This window comes from Artemia franciscana, chromosome 19 (genome assembly GCF_032884065.1).
Source record: "Artemia franciscana chromosome 19, ASM3288406v1, whole genome shotgun sequence".
Classification (NCBI taxonomy): domain Eukaryota; kingdom Metazoa; phylum Arthropoda; class Branchiopoda; order Anostraca; family Artemiidae; genus Artemia; species Artemia franciscana.
Window position 1 is genome coordinate 4,834,032 of NC_088881.1, and position 25,997 is coordinate 4,860,028.

At 36.4% G+C, this 25,997-nt stretch overlaps 1 long non-coding RNA gene across 1 annotated transcript in view; it reads left to right on the forward strand.

The window, feature by feature from the left end:
• Nucleotides 1–25,773, forward strand: part of LOC136039185 (uncharacterized) — an 86,410-nt gene extending 60,637 nt beyond the window's left edge. The window contains exon 2 of the long non-coding RNA XR_010620389.1: nucleotides 25,614–25,773. This is a non-coding gene — a long non-coding RNA (uncharacterized LOC136039185). The remainder of the gene's footprint in view (nucleotides 1–25,613) is intronic.
• Nucleotides 25,774–25,997: the final 224 nt, after the last annotated feature.

The window sequence follows — 25,997 nt, forward strand, 5'->3', positions numbered from 1 at the left end:
AATGCCTTCACCTAACCGTATCGCTGCTGTTTCGACATGTGTAGAATTGGATCGTGAACAAAGTTACAGTACGAGTGATCTATTGTCGTATGTACAAAATAACATTTCCAAGTAAATGTCGGAACAAAAAGACATTTATGATACGATAATGCATTGTGTCGATAACAACGTTGGAGAAATTTTCTTTTTGGATGCGCCAGGAGGTACTGGTAAAACGTTTGTGATAAAACTGATTCTGGCATCAATTCGATCAAAAAATGATATAGCGTTGGCAATTGCGTCGTCCGGAATAGCCGCAACATTGCTGCCTGGTGGAAGAACTGCTCATTCCGCTTTGAAATTGCCTCTGAACTTGCATTCTACAGAAACTCCCACGTGCAATATTTCCAAATCATCTGGGATGGGTAAAGTATTGCAGCAATGCAAACTTATTATTTGGGATGAGTGCACAATGGCACACAAAAAATCGCTCGAGGCTCTGGATCAATGCTTGAAAGATTTGCGAGGGAAGTCGAAACCCTTTGGCAGCACCTTAATATTGCTTGCGGGAGATTTCAGGCAAACATTACCTATAATACCTAGATCAACTCCTGCAGACGAAATGAATGCTTGCCTGAAAAATTCTAATTTATGGGCACACGTAAAAACATTAAAATTAACTACAAATATGTGTGTCCGATTGCAAAACGATGACTCTGGTCAAACATTTTCAGATCAATTGCTGGCAATGGGAAACGGAAAGCTCCCAGTAGACTCAATTTCAGGACGTATACAACTACCTGCTGATTTCTGTAATTTAGTGACGTCCAAAAATGAATTGATTGAAAAAGTATTTCCAAATATTCTAAAAAATTATAAAAATGATAAATGGCTAAGTGAAAGAGCGATTCTCGCACCCAAAAATATAGACGTCCACGAAATCAACAATATTGTTTTGACCAAGATTCGAGACCAGGCAGTCCTTTACAAGTCAGTCGACACAGTTTTGGAACCAAATGAAGCGGTTAATTATCCATCTGAATTTTTAAATTCCATAGATCTTTCAGGGTTTCCACCACAAGTGCTACAACTAAAAATAGGCGTACCAATAATACTTTTAAGAAATATAAACCCACCAAAGCTTTGTAATGGCACTCGACTTGCCGTAAAAAAAACAATGGAAAACCTAATAGAGGCCACAATCTTGACAGGGCCTTTTGAGGGTGAGGCTGTTCTTGTTCCTCGCATTCCCATGATTCCAACGGATCTGCCTTTTCAATTTAAAAGATTGCAATTCCCAATTCGATTAGCATTTGCAATCACCATTAACAAAGCTCAAGGTCAATCATTAGAAAAATGTGGTATAGATCTTAATACTGATTGTTTTTCCCATGGACAATTGTACGTTGCATGTTCGAGGGTCGGTAAACCTGACAATCTATTTATATGCAGCGACAATCGGACAGCAAAGAATGTTGTATATTCGCAAGTTTTACGCAGTTAATTTGTATTTTGGAACCAAATGAAGCGGTTAACTATCCATCTGAATTTTTAAATTCCATAGATCCTTCAGGGTTTCCACCACACGTGCTACAACTAAAAATAGGCGTACCAATAATACTTTTAAGAAATATCAACCCACCAAAGCTTTGCAATGGCACGCGACTTGCCGTAAAAAAAACAATGGAAAACCTAATACAGGCCACAATCTTGACAGGGCCTTATGAGGGTGAGGCTGTTCTTATTCCTCGCATTCCCATGATTCCAACGGATCTGCTTTTTCAATTTAAAAGATTGCAATTGCCAATTCGATTAGCATTTGCAACCACCATCAACAAGGTAAACCTGACAATCTATTTATACGCACAGACAATGGGACAGCGAAGACTGTTGTATATTCACAAGTTTTACGTAGTTAATTTGTATTGTATCTATCTATCTATCTATCTATATAAAAACAAGTTGTGTGTATGCATGTTTGTTTGTTTGTAAAAAGAGCGTTTGCATATGACGTCATTATTAGTACATACGGCTTTGTATATGGACAGACAATGGGAAAGCCAAGAATGTTGTATATTCGCAATTTTTACGTAGTTTGAAACACATATATAAATCTATCTATATTCACAGGTGGGACACAGGGACACAACTACAATGGCGCGTAACTAATATGGCGCGTAACGACTTACGCGCGCGGGGGGGCTTGGGGGGGCGAGAAGCACCCCACCAACTAGGTGTTGGGGTGGCGCGAAGCGCCACCCCAACAGCTAGTATATATATCTTCTATATATATAAAAATAAGTTGTCTGTCTGTCTGTCTGTGGAACAGGTGACGTCATGTTTCTGTGTCGGCTGACGTAATGATATTAGTTGTCGTCATTTTTGCTTTGACGGTGACGTCATTCAAGATATTTAAGACATGCGTTCACGGAAAAATGTTTAATTGTAAAATGACTGAAGAACCTACAATGGCAACAGCCCAGGAAGCTGCTCAAAGAGTCTATGCCAAAAAACTTGCTGCTGATAGAGAAAGTAAGAAAAGAAAGCGTGCCGAGGAATCACAAGAACAGGAAGAAAACAGGCTTGCAGCTGATAGAGAAAGTAAGAAAAGAAAGCGTGCCGAGGAATCACAAGAACAGCAAGAAAACAGGCTTGCGGCTAAAGAACGCAAAACCGCGCAGTTAGATGAAAATCCGTCTGGAAAGCGAGAGTCAAAACATATCAAAACTGAAAATGATAGCGATGATGATTCGGTTTGGGATTTGGACTTGGATAAGGTCATCAATGCCTACCAGATTTAAGTTAAAAAACAAAGGTTCGGCGATAGTACTTCATAGTGACGCTGAAAAATAAAGAAGAAAAAAAAACTGAAAAAATGTAAAAAACTAAAAAAAAAAATAAAAAAAAAACACTCAAAGATAAATTACAGACCGGGACACAAATGACGATCGACACAGAGGGAATATAAATGACGACCGGGAACCTCAAAGAAAAATTACAGACTGGGACACCCGGACACAAATCATGACCGGGAATATAAATGACGACCGGTACACAGGGACACAACTACAACGGGGACGCCGGGGGCACAGGCGGGATATATAATTGACGACTGAGACACAGGGATTGTTTGAATAGAAATTACAGACCGGGACACCGGGACACAAATGACGACCTGGATACTGGGACACAGGGAATATAAATGACGACCGGGCCACTCAAAGAGAAATTACAAACTGGGACACCGGGACACAAATGACGACCGGACAAAGGGAATATAAATGCTATTTATATGCACAGACAATGGGACAGCGAAGAATGTTGTATATTCGCATGTTTTACGTAGTTAAAAATATATATTTATATCTATCTCTATTCACAGGTGGGACACAGGGACACAGCTACAATGGCGCGTAACTAATATGGCGCGTAACGACTTACGCGCGCGGGGGGGCTTGGGGGGGGGGGCGCGAAGCGCCCCACCAACTAGGTGTTGGGGTGGCGCGAAGTGCCACCCCAACAGCAAGTATATATATATATATATATATATATATATATATATATATATATATATATATATATATATATATAAAAATAAGTTGTCTGTCTGTGAATGTGGATCTGTCAGGTGACGTCATGTTTCTGTGTCGACTGACGTCATGTTTTCGACTGACGAAATTACAGACTGGGACATCGGGACACAAATGACGACCGGGACACAAGGAATTTTCGATTAGCAATCACCATCAACAAAGCACCGGGACACAAATGACGACCGGTACACAGGGAGTATAAATGACGACCAGGACATAAGTAAAAAAAAATTAAAAACTAAAAAAAAGGTAAAAACTACAAAAAAACTAAAAAGAAAAAAAACTAAAAACTAATAAAAAACTAAAAAAGCTAAAAAGCTAAAAAAAAATAAAAAAGAAAATAAAATGAAAAAGGAAAAAAAATGAAAAATAAAGGAGAAAAACAAAACTAAAAAAAAATTAAAAAAAAACTAAAAAAAGGTAAAAAACTAAAACCTAAAAAAAGACCAATTCAAAAACGAATGTATATACAGACCGGGACACAAATGACGACCGGGACACCGGGACATGACGACCGGGGTTGACGTCATGTTTCTGTGTCGACTGACGTCATGTTTTCGACTGACGAAATTACAGACCGGGACATCGGGACACAAATGACGACCGGGACACAAGGAATGTTCGATTAGCAATCACCTTCAACAAAGCACCGGGACACAAATGACGACCGGGACATAGGAAGTATAAATGACGACTAGTACATAAGTAAAAAAAAATTAAAAACTAAAAAAAAGGTAAAAACTACAAAAAAACTAAAAAGAAAAAAAAAATGTTTTCGACTGACGAAATTACAGACCGGGACATCGGGACACAAATGACGACCGGGACACAAGGAATGTTCGATTAGCAATCACCATTAACAAAGCACCGGGACACAAATGACGACCGGGACACAGGGAGTATAAATGACGACCAGGACATAAGTAAAAAAAAATTAAAAACTAAAAAAAAGGTAAAAACTACAAAAAAACTAAAAAAAAAAACTAAAAACTAATAAAAAATTAAAAAAGCTAAAAAGCTAAAAAAAAATAAAAAAGAAAATAAAATGAAAAAGGAAAAAAATGAAAAATAAAGGAGAAAAACAAAACTAAAAAAAATTAAAAAAAAACTAAAAAAAGGTAAAAAACTAAAACCTAAAAAAAGACCAATTCAAAAACGAATGTATATACAGACCGGGACACAAATGACGACCGGGACACCGGGACATGACGACCGGGGGTGACGTCATGTTTCTGTGTCGACTGACGTCATGTTTTCGACTGACGAAATTACAGACCGGGACATCGGGACACAAATGACGACCGGGACACAAGGAATGTTCGATTAGCAATCACCATCAACAAAGCACCGGGACAAAAATGACGACCAAGACACAGGGAGTATAAATGACGACCAGGACATAAGTAAAAAAAAAATTCAAAACTAAAAAAAAGGTAAAAACTACAAAAAAACTAAAAAGAAAAAACAACTAAAAACTAATAAAAAACTAAAAAAGCTAAAAAGCTAAAAAAAATAAAAATAAAATAAAATGAAAAAGGAAAAAAAATGAAAAATAAAGGAGAAAAACAAAACTAAAAAAAATTAAAAAACAAACTAAAAAAGGTAAAAAACTAAAACCTAAAAAAAACCAATTCAAAAACGAATGTATATACAGACCGGGACACAAATGACGACCGGGACACCGGGACATGACGACAGGGACACAACTACAACAGGGACGCCGGGGGGCTCAGGGGGATATATAAATGACGATGGCGACACAGGGAATCGTCGATTAGCAATCACCATCAACAAAGCTCAAGGGCAATCATTAGAATCATGAGGTATAGATCTGAATACGGATTGTTTTCCCAAGGACCATTATATGTTGCATGTTCAAGAGTCGGTTTAACGACTCTTGAACCAATGCCAAAGGGTTTCGACTTCCCTCGCAAATCTTTCAAGCATTGATCCAGAACCTCGAGCAATTTTTTGTGTGCCATTGTGCACTCATCCCAAATAATAAGTTTGCATTGCTGCAATACTTTACCCATCCCAGATGATTTGGAAATATTGCACGTGGGAGTTTTTGTAGAATGCAAATTCAGAGGCAATTTCAAAGCGGAATGAGCAGTTCTTCCACCAGGCAGCAATGTTGCGGCTATTCCGGACGACGCAATTGCCAACGCTATATCATTTTTTGATCGAATTGATGCCAGAATCAGTTTTATCACAAACGTTTTACCAGTACCTCCTGGCGCATCCAAAAATAAAATTTCTCCAACGTTGTTATCGACACAATGCATTATCGTATCATAAATGTCTTTTTGTTCCAACGGTAACTTGGAAATGTTATTTTGTACATACGACAATAGATCACTCGTACTGTAACTTTGTTCACGATCCAATTCTACACATGTCGAAACAGCAGCGATACGGTTAGGTGAAGGCATTCCCAAATCCTGAAGAGGTTTGTTTGCCATACGTACGCATAAATCTTCTACAATAACTAAAGTGTAGTTATAAATTTCTGATGTAAAATCAAAAGTCATATCTGACGTCTCTAACTGTTTTCGATGGAGTATATCTTCGGACATTTTTGACTTATATTTTTCCCATAACTCTGTAGGAGCTGATGGAGAGCAAGTTGTTAAGATGATGCCAAACAATGCACGAATTTGACTTGGAGTTGGTGTTTCGCAAGCGTCATTGATGCAGTTATCCCAGTGTTGGTCTTTCTCCAATAAATTCAGAGCTTGGCATGCACTACGGTAAGTGTCATGTATAGTACCGTTTACAGTTCTCAAATACTCAAAGGATGTCGGACCGGGTACATTCACCAAAAGCAGGCGTAGGAAGAAGCATTCTTGTTGATTGGGGTGAACGGTGTAGAGTCTTCCTATCGTGGTATCTTTGAAGATGGTAGGTCGGCCGTCGACTGACTTACCCTGTTTTCGACGTTCAAATACTTTATTTTTAGTATTCCACGTGTAATACGAAGGCACTTCAGTATACAGCAGTTTTTTTGCATGAGAATCATTTTTGCAAAGCGCAAAGAAACCGGTTAACTTTGTATCCGGTGGATTCAGGGCTCTTTGTTGCACGTTGGTTTCCGAGAAATAAACACGTTGACCATTCTGTAATTGTACTGCTAAGTGAACAACAGCTGGACTACGTTCATGTATTGGAAATGAAAAAATTCGCCAAACAGCTTCATTACTGCTTATGTATCTTCCAGCCTGATATTGTAGGATTTCGTCGATATCTTTGATTTCGGGCTGCAAGCCAAAAACTGCCATGTCACTGCCTTTGTTGACTTATTTACATATGTATTTGATTGCCTTTACGGAGTTACAGTATTCAACGTTTATGTGTGCATTAAATGTTTTTGATAATAATGGAGAATATGGAACAGCCCACTGGCTATCTGCTTCGATGGTGGTACCGTTACGCTTCTTTATTATTGCTGTTTTACCGCCATCTTCAGTAGATCTTCTTCTATATTGTGGGTAACCAAAATTGCCAGTAATTGTGTTGGATACTAAAAGTCGAGGATATTGCTTTGTGCACCTTCCTTTGGCCATGCATGGTGAATTTTCGTTCAGTGCACCGCAATGTCCATGTATCATATTTTTTACAATAATATCATGCAACCCCTTATCGACATTTTCATCAGGTATTTCAGCGGAAATCACATCATCAATTTCATTCGAAGTAATTTTTTTATGTAGCCAGATTAGTATATGTGCGTGTGGCAAACCTCGTTTTTGCCATTCCACTGAGTACATCCAGCATCGCACTGACCCAAACACTTCAAATTTTACTGGTTTGATTCAGGCGGATATATAGCAAACGTTCTGATTCAATTTTAGCATACATATCAACGATGTATTGGTGAAACAATTGACGGCATTTAAAAATATAATTTTCTTCATCCTGCCCAATCATTAGTCTATAGGAATAATAATGCATTGCACTGCATTTCTTATTCATTTCTTTGTTCGTGGCTGGATTCATCAATTTAATATTAAAGTGATAGCCGTCGGCTCCATTCCAGAAAATGATAGGATATTGTAGGGCATCGTAGCATCGATGAGTGTCAGCAATTCTTAACAACTGAGCGTTTCGCTTATGAAGAATAATATCTCGAGGTAAAAACTGATCACCAACCATAACGATTGCCACTTCGTCGATAGTTGGAGCATTGTGTCTACGCACATGTTGGCCAGGAGGCGTTTTGTCAGCGGAAATAACAATTTTATGCGTATCAGTAGGCATAAAATCGATGGCTGTTTTGAACAGGCGCACTAAATTATTATTTTCGTGGAAAAGATGTTGCAATTGGGAAACGATTGTCCTTTCAACGTTGGGAGAAATTTCGCAACGTGCATTCAATTCAGAATTTCTATCACTGATGAAGTACAATTTTAAAAATCTATGATTCTCGCCTGAGAGTGGTAGAAGGGACGCTGCTCTTTGATAAATTTGCCCTTTTACTTTGAAAGTAGACATAAATTGATCTGGATTTTCGATTTGGGCTCCAAACGACGTCAAAACGACGTCAAATAAACAAGAGTTATATTTTCTGATTTTTGATAAAAAATGCTTAGATTCTGACGTAGTTCCAGTAAGGAAAGTCTTTAATGGCTCTGGTGGTGCAGCCAATAGAGGAAGTTTAACTTTTCCTGAGGTGCAACACATTCCCATTGTTTCACCATTGAATTTCAAGGCCTTGCAATAGGGACAAATTTTAGACATAGTCCCAATTTGAACACATCTACTCAAGCTATAATCATCGACTGGGCTGTACCTGAATGCCAGGCGATAACTTTCAGGTTGCTCTGATTCCTCGGCACGCTTTCTTTTCTTACTTTCTCTATCAGCAGCAAGCCTAATTCCTTGCTGTTCTTGTGATTCCTCGGCACGCCTTCTTTTTCCAGTTTCTCTTTTAGCAGCAAGTCTGGTTTCATGTTGCTCTGGTAGTTCCTCGGCATGCCTTCTTTTTTCACTTTCTCTTTTAGCAGCAAGTCTGGTTTCACGTTGCTCTGGTAGCTCCTCGACACGCTTTCTGTTCTTTCTTTCTCTATCAGCCTCAAGCCTGTTTTCTTGTTGTTCTTTTGATTCCTCGGCACGCTTTCTTTTCTTACTTTCTCTATCAGCAGCAAGTTTTTTGGCATAGACTCTTTGAGCATCTTCCTCGGCTGTTGCCATTGTAAGTTCATCAGTCATTTTACAGATAAACATTAATAGATTTCTCCGTGAACGCATGTATTAAATACCTTCAATGACATCACCATCATAACAAAAATGACGACAACTAACTTCATGACGTCAGTCAACACACAAACATGACGTCACCCGACAGACCCACACACACACAGACAACTTATTTATATATATATATCTATATATATAAAAATAAGTTGTCTGTCTGTGTGTCTGTCTGTGGATCAGGTGACGTCATTTTTCTGTGTTGACTGACGTCATGAAATTAGTTGTCGTCATTTTTGCTTTGACGGTAACGTCATTAAAGATATTTAAGACATATATGTTCACGTAGAAATCTATTAATGTTTAAGTTTAAAATGACTGATGAACTTACAATGGCAAAAGCCGATGAAGATGCTCAATGAGTCTATGCCAAAAAACTTGCTGCTGATAGAGAAAGTCAGAAAAGAAAGCGTGCCGAGGAATCAAAAGAACAGCAAGGAAACAGGCTTGAGGCTGATAGAGGAAGAAAGAACAGAAAGCGTGCCGAGGAATCAAAAGAACAGCAAGGAAACAGGCTTGAGGCTGATAGAGAAAGAAAGAACAGAAAGTGTGCCGAGGAACTACCAGAGCAACGCGAAAGCAGACTTGCTGCTAAAAGAGAAAGTGAAAAAAGAAGGCGTGCCGAGGAATCACAAGAACAGCAAGAAATCAGGCTTGCTGCTGATAGAGAAAGTAAGAAAAGAAAGCGTGCCGAGAAATCACAAGAACAGCAAGAAATCAGGCTTGCTGCTGATAGAGAAAGTAAGAAAAGAAAGCGTGCCGAGGAATCAGAGCAACCTGAAAATTATCGCCTGGCATTCAGGTACAGCCCAGTCGATGATTATAGATTGAGTAGATGTGTTCAAATCGGGACAATGTCTAAAATTTGTCCCTATTGCAAGGCCTTGAAATTCAATGGTGAAACAATGGGAATGTGTTGCGCCTCAGGAAAAGTTAAACTTCCTCTATTGGCTGCACCACCAGAGCCATTGAAGACTTTCCTTACTGGAACTACGTCAGAATCTAAGCGTTTTTTGTCAAAAATCAGAAAATACAACTCATGTTTCCAAATGACGTCGTTTGGAGGCCAAATCAAAAATCCAGATCAATTTATGTCTACTTTCAAAGTAAAAGGGCAAATTTATCATAGAGCAGGGTCCCTTCTACCATTCTCAGGCGAGAATCATAAATTTTTACAATTGTACTTCATCAGTGATAGAAATTCTGAATTGAATGCACGTTGCGAAATGTCTCCCAACATTGAAAGGACAATCGTTTCCCAATTGCAACATCTTTTCCACGAAAATAATAATTTTGTGTGTCTGTTCAAAACAGCCATCGATTTGATGCCTACTGATACGCATAAAATTGTTATTTCCGCTGACAAAACGCCTCCTGGCCAACATGTGCGTAGATACAATGCTCCAACTATCGACGAAGTGTCAATCGTTATGGTCGGTGTTCAGTTTTACCTCGAGATATTATTCTTCATAAGCGAAACGCTCAGTTGTTAAGAATTGCTGAAACTCATCGATGCTACGATGCCCTACAATATCCTATCATTTTTTGGGATGGAGCCGACGGCTATCACTTTAATATTAAATTGATATTATAGAAGATTTGTGCTTACGTATGGCAAACAAACCTCTTCAGGATTTGGGAATGCCTTCACCTAACCGTATCGCTGCTGTTTCGACATGTGTAGAATTGGATCGTGAACAAAGTTACAGTACGAGTGATCTATTGTCGTATGTACAAAATAACATTTCCAAGTTAACGTCGGAACAAAAAGACATTTATGATACGATAATGCATTGTGTCGATAACAACGTTGGTGAAATTTTCTTTTTGGATGCGCCAGGAGGTACTGGTAAAACGTTTGTGATAAAACTGATTCTGGCATCAATTCGATCAAAAAATGATATAACGTTGGCAATTGCGTCGTCCGGAATAGCCGCAACATTGCTGCCTGGTGGAAGAACTGCTCATTCCGCTTTGAAATTGCCTCTGAATTTGCATTCTACAGAAACTCCCACGTGCAATATTTCCAAATCATCTGGGATGGGTAAAGTATTGCAGCAATGCAAACTTATTATTTGGGATGAGTGCACAATGGCACACAAAAATCGCTCGAGGCTCTGGATCAATGCTTGAAAGATTTAAGAGGGAATTCAAAACCCTTTGGCAGCACATTAATATTGCTTGCGGGAGATTTCAGGCAAACTTTACCTATAATACCTAGATCAACCCCTGCACACGAAATGAATGCTTGCCTGAAAATTGTAATTTATGGGCACACGTAAAAACATTAAAATTAACTACAAATATGCGTGTCCGATTGCAATACAATGACTCTGGTTAAACATTTTCAGATCAATTGCTGGCAATTGGAAACGGAAAGCTCCCATTAGACTCAATTTCAGGACATATACAACTACCTGCTGATTTCTGTAATTTAGTGACGTCCAAAAATGAATTGATTGGAAAAGTATTTCTGAATATTCTAAACAATTATAAAAATAATAAAAGGCTAAGTGAAAGAGCGATTCTTGCACCCAAAAATATAGACCTCCACGAAATCAACAATATTGTTTTGACCAAGATTCGAGACCAGGCAGTCCTTTACAAGTCAGTCGACACAGTTTTGGAACCAAATGAAGCGGTTAATTATCCATAAGAATTTTTAAATTCCTTGGATCTTTCAGGGTTTCCACCACATGTGCTACAACTAAAAATAGGCGTACCAATAATACTTTTAAGAAATATCAACCCACCAAAGCTTTGCAATGGCACGCGACTTGCCGTAAAAAAAACAATGTAAAACCTAATAGAGGCCACAATCTTGACAGGGCCTTTTGAGGGTGAGGCTGTTCTTATTCCTCGCATTCCCATGATTCCAACGGATCTGCCTTTTCAATTTAAAAGATTGCAATTTCCAATTCGATTAGCATTTTCAATCACCATTAACAAAGCTCAAGGTTAATCATTAGAAAAATGTGGTATAGATCTTAATACTGATTGTTTATCCCATGGATAATTGTACGTTGCATGTTCGAGGGTCGGTAAACCTGACAATCTATTTATATGCAGCGACAATTGGACAGCGAAGAATGTTGTATATTCGCAAGTTTTACGCAGTTAATTTGTATTGTATCTATCTATCTATCTATCTATATAAAAACGAGTTGTGTGTATGCATGTATATCTATTTATATATAAAAATAAGTTGTCTGTGTGTGTGTGGGTCTGTCTGTCGAGTGACGTCATGTTTGTGTGTCGACTGACGTCATTTTTTCAACTGACGAAATTACAGACCGGGACATCGGGACACAAATGAAGACCGGGACACCGGCACATAGGGAATATAAATGACGACACTCAAAGAGAAAGTGACCGGGACAAAAGGAATGTTCGATTAGCAATCACCATCAACAAAGCACCGGGACACAAAAGGTAAAAACTACAAAAAAACTAAAGAGAAAAAAAAACTAAAAACTTATAAAAAAACTAAAAAAGCTAAAAAACTAAAAAACTAAAAAAGAAAAAAAAGAAAAAAGGAAAAAAATGAAAAATAAAGGAGAAAAACAAAACTAAAAAAACGAATGTATATACAGACCGGGACACCGGGATACAAATGACGACCGGGACACAGGGAATATAAATGACGACCGGGACACAGGGACACAACTACAACGGGGACGCCGGGGGGCACAGGGGGATATAAATGACGACCGGGAAACCGGGACACAAGGAATATAAATGACACCCGGGACACTCAAAGAGAAATCACAGACTGGGACACCGGGACACAAATGATGACCGGGACACAGGGAATATAAATGACGACCGGGACACAGGGACACAACTACAAAGGGGACGCCGGGGGCACAGGGGGATATATAAATGACGACGGCGACACAGGGAATGGTCGATTAGCAATTATCATCAACAAAGCTCAAGGGCAATCATTAGAATCATGAGGTATAGATCTGAATACGGATTGTTTTCCCATGGACCATTATATGTTGCATGTTCAAGAGTCGGTAAACCTGACAATCTATTTATATGCAGCGACAATTGGACAGCGAAGAATGTTGTATATTCGCAAGTTTTACGCAGTTAATTTGTATTGTATCTATCTATCTATCTATCTATATAAAAACGAGTTGTGTGTATGCATGTATATCTATTTATATATAAAAATAAGTTGTCTGTGTGTGTGTGGGCCTGTCTGTCGAGTGACGTCATGTTTGTGTGTCGACTGACGTCATTTTTTCAACTGACGAAATTACAGACCGGGATATCGGGACACAAATGAAGACCGGGACACCGGCACATAGGGAATATAAATGACGACACTCAAAGAGAAAGTGACCGGGACAAAAGGAATGTTCGATTAGCAATCATCATCAACAAAGCACCGGGACACAAAAGGTAAAAACTACAAAAAAACTAAAGAGAAAAAAAAACTAAAAACTTATAAAAAAAACTAAAAAAGCTAAAAAACTAAAAAACTAAAAAAGAAAAAAAAGAAAAAAGGAAAAAAATGAAAAATAAAGGAGAAAAACAAAACTAAAAAAACGAATGTATATACAGACCGGGACACCGGGATACAAATGACGACCGGGACACAGGGAATATAAATGACGACCGGGACACAGGGACACAACTACAACGGGGACGCCGGGGGGCACAGGGGGATATAAATGACGACCGGGAAACCGGGACACAAGGAATATAAATGACACCCGGGACACTCAAAGAGAAATCACAGACTGGGACACCGGGACACAAATGATGACCGGGACACAGGGAATATAAATGACGACCGGGGCACAGGGACACAACTACAAAGGGGACGCCGGGGGCACAGGGGGATATATAAATGACGACGGCGACACAGGGAATGGTCGATTAGCAATTATCATCAACAAAGCTCAAGGGCAATCATTAGAATCATGAGGTATAGATCTGAATACGGATTGTTTTCCCATGGACCATTATATGTTGCATGTTCAAGAGTCGGTAAACCTGACTATCTATTTATATGCACAGACAATGGGACAGCAAAGAATGTTGTATATTCGCAAGTTTTACGTAGTTAAAAACATAAATATATATATATATATATATATATATATATATATCTATATTCACAGGTGGGACATAGGGACACAACTACAATGGCGCGTAACTAATATGGCGTGTAACGACTTACGCGCGCGGGGGGCCTTGGGGGGGGGGGCGCCAACTAGGTGTTGGGGTGGCGCTTTGTGCCACCCCAACAGCTAGTATATATAAATATATATATATATATATATATATATATATATATATATATATATATATATACTAGCTGTTGGGGTGGCACTTCGCGCCACCCTAACACCTAGTTGGTGGGGCGCTTCGCGCCCCCCCCCAAGCCCCCCCGCACGCGTAAGTCGTTACGCGCCATATTAGTTACGCGCCATATTAGTTACGCGCCATTGTAGTTGTGTCCCTGTGTCCCACCTGTGAATATAGATAGATTTATATATGTGTTTCAAACTACGTAAAAATTGCGAATATACAACATTCTTGGCTTTCCCATTGTCTGTCCATATACAAAGTCGTATGTACTAATAATGACGTCATATGCAAACGCTCTTTTTACAAACAAACAAACATGCATACACACAACTCGTTTTTATATAGATAGATAGATAGATAGATACAATACAAATTAACTACGTAAAACTTGTGAATATACAACAGTCTTCGCTGTCCCATTGTCTGTGCGTATAAATAGATTGTCAGGTTTACCGACCCTCAAAGATGCAACATACAATTGTACATTGGTAAAGCAATCTGTATTAAGATCTATACCGCATTTTTCTAGTGATTGCCCTTGACCTTTGTTGATGGTGGTTGCAAATGCTAATCGAATTGGGAATTGCAATCTTTTAAATTGAAAAAGCAGATCCGTTGGAATCATGGGAATGCGAGGAATAAGAACAGCCTCACCCTCACAAGGCCCTGTCAAGATTGTGGCATCTATTAGGTTTTCCATTGTTTTTTTTTTACGGCAAGTCGTCATTTATAACTGCATCTCGCAAATGAATGTATTGTTCAGAGCGGAGCTTGGTCTGATTCAGGCGGATATATAGCAAACGTTCTGATTCAAGTTTAGCATACATATCCACGACAAATTGGTGAAACAATTCACGGCATTTTAAAATATAATTTTCTTCATCCTGCCGAATCATTAGTCTATAGGAATAATAATGCATTGCACTGCATTTCTTATTCATTTCTTTGTTAGTGGCTGATTCATCAATTTAATATTAAAGTTATAGCCGTCGGCTCCATCCCAAAAAATGATAGGATATTGTAGGGCATCGTAGCATCGATGAGTTTCAGCAATTCTTAACAACTGAGCGTTTCGCTTATGTAGAATAATATCTCGAGGTAAAAACTGATCACCGACCATAACGATTGCCACTTCGTCGATAGTCGGAGCATTGTATCTACGCACATGTTGGCCAGGAGGCGTTTTGTCAGCGGAAATAACAATTTTATGAGTATCAGTAGGCACCAAATCGATGGCTGTTTTGAACAGACGCACTAAATTATTATTTTCGTGGAAAAGATGTTGCAATTGGGAAACGATTGTCCTTTCAACGTTGGGAGAAATTTCGCAACGTGCATTCAATTCAGAATTTCTATCACTGATGAAGTACAATTGTAAAAATTTATGATTCTCGCCTGAGAATGGTAGAAGGGACCCTGCTTTATGATGAATTTGCCCTTTTACTTTGAAAGTAGACATAAATTGATCTGGATTTTCGATTTGGGCTCCAAACGACGTCATTTGGAAACATGAGTTGTATTGTCTGATTTTTGACAAAAAACGCTTAGATTCTGACGTAGTTCCAGTAAGGAAAGTCTTCAATGGCTCTGGTGGTGCAGCCAATAGAGGAAGTTTAACTTTTCCTGAGGCGCAACACATTCCCATTGTTTCACCATTGAATTTCAAGGCCTTGCAATAGGGACAAATTTTAGACATTGTCCCGATTTGAACACATCTACTCAAGCTATAATCATCGACTGGGCTGTACCTGAATGCCAGGCGATAACTTTCAGATTGCTCTGATTCCTCGGCACGCTTTCTTTTCTTACTTTCTCTATCAGCAGCAAGCCTGATTTCTTGCTGTTCTTGTAATTCCTCGGCACGCTTTCTTTTCTTACTTTCTCTATCAGCAGCAAGCCTGACTTCTTGCTGTTCTTGTGATTCCTCGGCACGCTTTCTTTTCTTACTTTCTCTATCAGCAGCAAGCCTGATTTCTTGCTGTTCTTGTAATTCCTCGGCACGCCTTCTTTTTTCACATTCTCTTTTAGCAGCAAGTCTGCTTCTGCGTTGCTCTGGTAGTTCCTCGGCATGATTTCTGTTCTTTCTTTCTCTATCAGCCTCAAGCCTGTTTCCCTGCTGGTCTTTTGATTCCTCGGCACGCCTTCTTTTTTCACTTTCTCTTTTAGCAGCAAGTCTGCTTCTGCGTTGCTCTGGTAGTTCCTCGGCATGCTTTCTGTTCTTTCTTACTCTATCAGCCTCAAGCCTGTTTCCCTGCTGGTCTTTTGATTCCTCGGCACGCCTTCTTTTTTCACTTTCTCTTTTAGCAGCAAGTCTGCTTTCGCGTTGCTCTGGTAGTTCCTCGGCACGCCTTCTTTTCTGACTTTCTCTATCAGCAGCAAGTTTTTTGGCATAGACTCTTTGAGCATCTTCATCAGTCATTGTAAACTTAAACATTAATAGATTTCTACGCGAACATATGTCTTATATAACTTGAATGACGTCACCTTCAAAGCAAAATTGACGGCAACTAATTTCATGACGTCAGTCGAAACATGACGTCACCTGATCCATAGATCCACAGATCCACAGACAGACAGACAACTTATTTTTATATATATAGATATATATATATATATATATATATATATATATATATATATATATATATATATATATATATATATATATAAATATATATATATATATATATTTAAATATTAACGTATATATCAAGTAAATGTCCGCATTGGCTCTTTGTAATTAACGTATCATGATAACGTAATTATTAACGTATCAACCAAGTAAATGTCCGCATTATATACATATATATATATATATATATATATATATATATATATATATATATATATATATATATATATATATATGTATATATATATATATATATATATATATATATATATATATATATATATATATATATATATATATATATATATATATATATATATGCAAACTAGCTGTTGGGGTGGCGCTTCGCACCATCGCGTGAATTTCTTATTCATTTCTTTGTTAGTGGCTGGATTCATCAATTTAATATTAAAGTAATAGCTTTCGGCTCCATCCCAAAAAAAGATAGGATATTGTAGGGCATCGTAGCATCGATGAGTTTCAGCAATTCTTACCAACTGAGCGTTTTGCTTATGAAGAATAATATCTCGAGGTAAAAACTCATCACCGACCATAATGATTGCCACTTCGTCGATAGTTGGAGCATTGTATCTACGCACATGTTGGTTAGGAAGCGTTTTGTCAGCCGAAATAACAATTATATGCGTATCAGTAGGCATCAAATCAATGGCTGTTTTGAACAGACGCACTAAATTATTATTTTCGTGGAAAAGATGTTGCAATTGGGAAACGATTGTCCTTTCAACGTTGGGAGAAATTTCGCAACGTGTATTCAATTCAGAATTTCTATCACTGATGAAGTACAATTGTAAAAATTTATGATTCTCGCCTGAGAATGGTAGAAGGGACCCTGCTCTATGATAAATTTGCCCTTTTACTTTGAAAGTAGGCATAAATTGATCTGGATTTTCGATTTGGGCACCAAACGACGTCATTTGGAAATTTGAGTTATATTTTCTGATCTGTGATAAAAAAAAGCTTAGATTCTGACGTAGTTCCAGTAATCAAAGTCTTCAATGGCTCTGGTGGTGCAGGCAATAGAGGAAGTTTAACTTTTCCTGAGGCGCAACACATTCCCATTGTTTCGCCATTGAATTTCAAGACCTTGCAATAGGGATAAATTTTAGACATAGTCCCGATTTGAACACATCTACTATAATCATCGACTGGGGTATCCCTGAATACTAGGCGATAATTTTCAGGTTGCTCTTGTGATTCCTCGGCACACTTTCTTTTCTTACTTTCTCTATCAGCCGCAAACCTATTTCCTTGCTGTTCTTGTGATTCCTCGGCACCCCTTCTTTTTTCACTTTCTCTTTTAGCAACAAGTCTGATTTCGCGTTGCTCTGGTAGTTTCTCGACACGCCTTCGTTGACGTAAATTGCACATTCCTAATCTAGCATTATCTCTTGAAGCCGCAAGCCTGTTTTCACGTTGCTCTTGGGATTCCTCGACACGCCTTCTTTTTTACTTTCTCTTTCAGGAGCAAGTCTGGTTTCGTGTTGCTCTGGTAGTTCTTCGACACGCCTTCGTTGACATAAATTGCAAATTCCTAATTTGGCCCTTTCTCTTTGAACCGCAAGCCTGGTTTTGCTTTTTGGTAACATTCTATAACATTGACAGTTGGAGAAATCTCCATGTGCCAAGCTTGCTAAAGCTCAACAATTTATAATAAACCACAAAATTTTTGGGTATCTGTATTAAGGTTTTCGAATTACTTTAATCTATTGTCAAAATGTATTGAAATATTTGTACAATTTCCAGTTTTTATATATATAGATAAGTTTTCTCTTCTTTTTTAATTTTTTCTTTTTTAGTTTTTTCTTTTTTTTAGTTTTTTAGCTTTTTTTTCTTTTTAGTTTTTTACCTTTTTCTATTTTTTTTATTTTTTTTAGGTTTTTTTAGGTTTTTTCTTTTTTATTTTTTTTTATTTTTTAGTTTTTTTATTTTTTTAGTTTTTTACCTTTTTTCTTTTTTCAGTTTTCTTTTTCTTCTTTATTTTTCAGACGTCATATGCAAACCCTCAACACAAAAATAAATACAACTTATTTTTATAGATATATATAAAAGATTGTGTAACAGACATACATCTTATATATAGAAGATAGTGTCCTGTGGTGACGCAGTGGATTTGACCTTAGCTTGGTAATAAGGGACCCAGAGATAGAATCACGATGCAGGAATGCACTGCAGGGCCGACGCAGGGACCTTAGTAGTCAAGATGCGTCGTTAATTCTTAAATAATAATTATAATATAGAAGATAGTGTAAAAGACATACAACTTATTTTTATATATATAGAAGATAGATATGTTTTCTCTTCCATTTTAATTTTTTTCTTTTTCAAATTTTCTCTTTTTTTTAGTTTTTTAGCTTTTTTAGTTTTTTTTAACTTTTTTTTCTTTTTAGTTTTTTTTACCTTTTTTTTCATTTTTTTTAGGTTTTTGCTTTTTAGGTTTTTTCTTTTTTTATTTTTTTTGTTATTTTTTAGGTTTTTCTTTTTTTTTAGTTTTTTTCTAGTTTTTTAATTTTTTCTTTTTTCAGTATTCTTTTTCTTCTTTATTTTTCAGACCTCATATGGAAACCCTCAACACAAAAATAGGGGACACATATATTCAACATATATTCTCAACAGGGGGATATATAAATGACGACAGGGACACAGGGAATGTTCGATTAGCAATCACCATCAACAAAGCTCAAGGGCAATCATTAGAATCATGAGGTATAGAACTGAATACGGATTGTTTTTCCCGTGGAATACATGGGGAAACTTGCGAATGCAAGTTTTACGTAGTTAAAAACATATCCATATATATAAAAATAAGTTGTCTGTCTGTCTGTCGAGTGACGTTATTATATGACGTCTGAATTATTTCATCATATACCAATTCAAAAACAAATGTATTCAAGCCGAAGTAGCTGAGTTGGTAAAGCGTTATGTTCCAGGTTCCAGGTCCGAGAGGTTCCAGGTTTGAACCTTGGCTTTAACATTAATACAAAAGAAGAAAAACTACAAAAAGAAATTAAAAAGAAAATACAAAAAAACTAAAAAAGCTAAAAAACTAAAAACTAAAAAAGAAAAAAAAACAAAAAAAAAAAAGAAAAAAAAAGAAAAACTAATAAAAAAAACTAAAAACTGAAAATGAAAAAAAAACTAAAAAAAGGAAAAACACTGAAAAATAAAGGAGAAAAAGAAAACTAAAAACCGGGACACAGGGAATATAAATGACGACCGGGACACTCAAAGAGAAATTACAGACTAGGACATTGGGACACAAATAACGACCGGGAGATATAAATGACGACCGGGACACTCAAAGATAAATTACAGACCGGGACACCGGGACAAAAATGACGACCGGGACACCGGGACACAGAGAATATAAATGACGATCGGGACGCTCAAAGAGAAATTACAGACTGGGACACTGGGACACAAATGACAACAGGGATGCTGGGAACATAAATGACGACCGGGACACAGGGACACTACTGGCTTAGAAACTAGGCCTGTTTGATATAGTAATATTTGACTAACTCACCAATGTGATAGCTGCCTCCCTAAGAACCAACCTTTTTAATAACAAAAAAAGCTTTTCTTCTGACTCCTCATGAAGCTTAGCCTATGCAAGACAGGCCTAGAGCACCAAAAACCATTTAGATACTAAGGGATATGCATAAGATTACTTACAGGTCACTGAAAAGCTAAGATTATTTCCATTATTTACAGTTCCCTTGTCTTTTCTCTAGACTTAACGATTTCGCTTGTTTATCCATTAAAAAAAATATACAGCATTGACGTCACTTGTCCTCAATAATCTTTATATTTGGGGATTAGAAAGTGTAAGCCCACGGACAAGTACTCCTGAGCGTTCGAGGGGGTAATCTGACTAACCTCTGACATCATGTGCGTCTCATAAAACGCTTGGATTAGTCAGATTAGTAATCGGACAAGTAAACGAACACGGGGTCGCTCACAAGCTCGGTGTTGCATGTCACATTCTTCTAATTTGAAAGAGAGCATCAAATCCAATGTACTGCGGTAACTGTTAATACAGATTATAGTATTGAATACTTGATTAAAATAGAGTGGTAGAGAAAATTGAAAAGAACTGAAACCTGTTTTTTGTTTTGTTTTTAAATGATTGCCGTTGAGATTAGTCTTTAATTTTTTTTTTCCTGCTAAATTTTTATTTTTTTAGTTTTTTAATTTTTTTAGTTTTCTTTTTTTAGATTTTTCTCTTTTAGTTTCTTCTTTTTTATTTTTTTTTTTTTTATTTTTTCTATTTCTTCACTTTTTGTCTTTTTTTTCTTTTTAACTTTCTTTCTTTTTAGTTTCTTCTATTTTTAATTTATTTTCTTTTTTAGTTTTTTAATTCTTTTTATTTTTTTATTTTTTTAGATTTTTTTTCTTTTTTTTTTGTTCTTTCCGAGTTTTTTTCCCTTTTTAAGTTTTCTTTTAGTTTTTTTTTCTGTTTTTTTCCTTTTTTTATAGAAGATACTTTTTTAGTTTTATTCTTTTAGTTTGCTTTTATATTTTTTGTTTTTTTTTAGTTTGTTTAGTTTTGTTTATATTTTTCCCCTTTTTTAGTTTTATTTATTTTTTTTTTTAGTTTTTTAGTTTTTTTTTAGTCTTTCCTTTTTTTAGTTTTCTTTTAGTTTTCTTTAATTTTTTTTTCATTTTTTATAGAATATACTTTTTTAGTTTTTTCATTTTTTTTTGTTTTAGTTTATTTTTAGTTTTGTTTTAGTTTTTTCCCTTTTTCTAGTTTTTTTTTCTTTTTTTTCAGTTATTTTCCTTTTTTTCTTATAGAAGATAGTGAAATAGACCGACAGACTGAAGATAGTGTAACAGCTATTTGCCGGAACGTAACAGACAGACCAGCAAAACCTTAACACATCAATCCCGCCTCAGTGAAAGGATATATTGGCAGCAGAAAATCCACGGGAAGATTCACAGCTCCTTCTTGATGCCTTGGGTGCCTCTGAAGGCAAACAAGAAATCTAAGGTCTTAGGTGGACTCTGCATTCCCAGCCATAGAACCTGGGGATATATGATGATGCCTTTGATTGTTTAAATTTCTTATTCTGATTATTAAAAAAACAAACAAAAAACTTATAAGTCTCCAGATTGATTATTTATAATGTCTTCTAAAACTATTTCCTGTAGAGCAGTAAAACCAATGTATATAATATACTAGCTGGATATTAGCAAATAAGTTAGCAGATTAAGAAAGCGAATGGTTTTTCTGATGACAAATCTAAAAATGCATTATCGAGTTGTCTTTAGCAGTTAAAAGAGTAAACATGACCCAACGGTTTAAGTAAAAGGGTACAATTTCATCTTTATGGTGTGGGCATGGGTACCATAATTCGGCAATTTTATTGGGGACCTTAGTTAGCCCTAGATAGAGTTAACTTCAGTTAAATATAACAGTTCTTTGTTATTTATTTCATATTCTATTTGAATTACTAGTTTAAAAAGCCCTGGTGTTGGCAAAAAAAAATTAGTACTATGTAAGCTACTAATCTGGAATGGCTGCCCAACAATTTTTCTGCCTTCCACAAAAGACTGTCGTTTTGTTTTTTGTTGCTAATAAAAATTTGGAATATAAGAAATTTACGACTTATAATTGTGCCCCTGAGCTCTATAACCTAACCATGTTAATTTTAATAGATAAAGGCTTATAATGTTAAACAGACTAAACCTGTAATTTGGTTTCATAGATAAGCAAAGTTACATATATTATGAAGTTTTGCAGTTTCTTTCTGTATTAGAGTCATTACACTCACTATAGCAAAGTCACAAAATTTGGAGTGGGGGCATTTGTCAATGTCTGCAGGTAATTATCGTTTTCCAATTAAATACAAAAAGAAAGAATTTTTCAATGAAAATGTCCCCGAAGAGTTTTCTCCAAAATCTAGGGAGAGACACCAAAAATATGAAGGCATATACCCTTCCCCCTTCGATTGATATCACAGATTAGATCATTAACAAACAAAAAAGTGCAAGTTGCAATCTTTGTCTCACGATTTTGAAATAAGACAGAATCTTCAAGTCCTCCTTCGCTGTTATCATTTAGGGAGAGAGGAGTATTTACCTCACTGTATGTAAGAAACAGTAGCTAAGATTCATATAAATAATATTTAAAACATGGGGATGACAAGGGCATTTGTAGGATTTCGGTCTGAGTGGGGGATTATAATTTATTTACTTTTTTAACGCAACAGAAATTCGTTTATATGCTTTGTCGTTACATTTTTAAGCGCCAAACAAAAAATCCAGTGGACGTTCAAACCTGGCAAATCCCCCCCCCCTGGATATGTCCTTTAACTTAAAACGTATTGCCAAAGTATTACCTTCATAATTTAAATTCTATATACCAAAATTAAGACACAATATTCAACTATATAGTGTCATTTTTTGTACCCTTAAAAAGAAAAGACAAAAATCTAAAAGCAAGAAAACCTAAAACCTTTATTTGCCAGTCCTCTAAAAAATTGCAAATCTAACTCAAACCTTATAGAATTTTCAAATGTGTTTACGTTTCATTCAAATTTCCAGAATTCCTAAAATTTCAAACGAAATTCCAAACGAAAACGGAATTTCAATACCAAAGGATAAATAAAACAATCAGGTTTTTATGCTGATTTCAAATATATAAGTTTCATTAAGTTTAGCCTTAACTTTCAAAGGTTAGGAGCCTGAGAAAATTTTGCTTCTTTTCAAAAAAAAGTGAGAAACACCCCCTAAAACTCAATAAATTTTAATGAAAAGCACACCATCTGATTCACCGCATTGGAGAAGCCTGTTCTACAGGTTTCAAGCTTTTATCGGCAAAAATGTGGAATTTTGTATTTTTTGCCAGAAGAAAGATTTACTAAAGAGATTAATTTCTTATCTGCAAAAATGTGGAGTTTTGCATTGTTTGCCAGAAAAAAGATCATGGATGCGTGTTTATTTGTTGTTGTTTTTTCCAGAGGTTATCATATCCACCCAGTAGTCCTAGAATATTAGAAAAAGGCTCATTTTCAGCTACAATTATGTGGAGATCTTACGATGGAATTATTCAGGGTTTTTTTTCATCTGTCTTGTTTCTTGGAAATTGTTTCCACGGAAGAGGACATTTCTGGAGTTGTCGAAAAACCGATTAGATATTAAACTCTTACTCAAATGAAAGAATGTAAAGGAAAACTTTCAGGGTGAATCGTCCGCAAGGAGTTTTACAAGGACGGGGGAGCAGCAAAGACAAAAATGTCCGGAAGATGAGCTATATTTACCGACATTATTTGAAAAATGAATGAAGGGCTGTCCCTCATCAATGTCCCGCTCTTTAAGCTAAATTTATATTGTTTTAAAAATTTGAGTTGTGACAAAGAATCAAATTTTAGCATAAAAAGCTAGGCGTTGGAGAGGGGACAGCCCCTTTCATATACATAATAATATCCGTTCGTGTTAAGTTTTAATATCACTCCTTACTTTCAGTTCAAAAAGAGACTGTCTTGGTCTCTTTTTTCTTTCTTTTTTTCAATCAAACGTCATGCATGGCCCGTGTGGCCTTAAAATGTGTGCTAAGATGACTGTACCAAACGAGTTGTGCCTAAAAATTGAAAAAGCCATATTCAAACTGAAGTTAAAAGTTCCAGTGACCTTATTCATTATGATATAGAATATGTCGCAGAAAAATATCAATGTCCACCTTTTTGAGGCACAAAACAATAATTTTGGCCCAAAGAGGGAGACAAAGCTATCGACTAGAAGCCTTACGAGGGCCCATCGACTAAGATTGAAAGCCTTCGATCCGTACATCGATTTAAAGACAGTAGAGGTTCTCCTACTTTTTCTTTGGATCCAGAAGAAATGTCAAAAAGTACAAATTCCTGCAGCATCTCATTCTTCATACTTAAAGTATGACCTTTTTCTTGTTATACCTGTAAAATACAGGATTGAAAAAGGATTGGTTACAAAAAAGGGAATTACTGTTTTTAAATCAATTTCAAATAGTTGAGAGATTTGTGATTTGCACATCTTCATGACTTGTTATAGAGTTATTTGCCAAGTAGTTTAATCCAAACGTCTAGAATTCAGTTAATTTGTGTCACAATTTGAAAATATAGGCTATCATTAGTACCTTTATATTGATACCATTGGTACCTTATCTCACTGAAAAGTGAAATATGCTTATTGTGAACTTGCGTAAATACTGGTTATTACTTTTTTCACTACGTATATTATAACAAAAAAAATAGCCACACTACCGTAGTATGGCTATTTTTGAGTATTTGTCCAAAGATTTTCCAAAACAAAATTCTGGGACTACTTGCCCTCAATAGAAGTGGAATGCTTAGATTTAAACTGCAGTGAAAATTGCAAGTGCTCATGTTGCTGATTTAGCCGTTACTTTTAATTAGTTGCTTTAAACATCCCTAAATATTAGCTATTGTGAGAATTACAACATTTGAATTATGGCTATTTCCGTAAGTGGCAGCAAAACAATTCTAAAAAGCATCGGACGTCTTAGCTAGTTTTTGCCAGATAAGTAAGGCCTTGATTTGAACTCCATCTGATTTGGTGTAAAAAGAGTCATAATCATTTTACATCGTAGAAAGGGTTAGAAAGGATTACAAGGACCAGATTTTGTCTTGTATTAATTCATGCACAAAATGATAAATAGATATACTTTTGCCTTCTTCATTTTCTTGTCCTTTTCTTTCCTTATTTCTCCTTTTTGTTGTCAAAATGATCGCACCTTTTCTCTCTTTCTTGGGTCCACCTATTAATAGAAAAATTATAAACGCAGATTCTAACTTACGATATTTTATTTTCAGTGGACCACAGACAGACGAATTTTCAGAAGGGCCTCCTTCGTATCAGCCACCTCAACAAAAGCAAAACCTAAAAGCAAAAACCTAAATGATCAATTTTGGAAGAATATATTGCCTATTTTGTATTTTCCTGACTGGTTCCAGTATATATCTTCCATTTGTTTCTCCATTATTTTCTAAGAGACCCATCACGTCTGAATCTTTTGTGATAAACCTACTGAACTTATGTAGGTAACGACTACGTAAGGGATTTATTCGCAACAATCCCCGTCTCGCCAGCAAAAAAAGTGTCAGTCGCTAAAGAGAAAGTTGCTAGATTAACGAATTAAGAAGTCAGTTGTTTAAAAACTAACCACGCTTCATTGTCATGATCGAATTTTATTGATA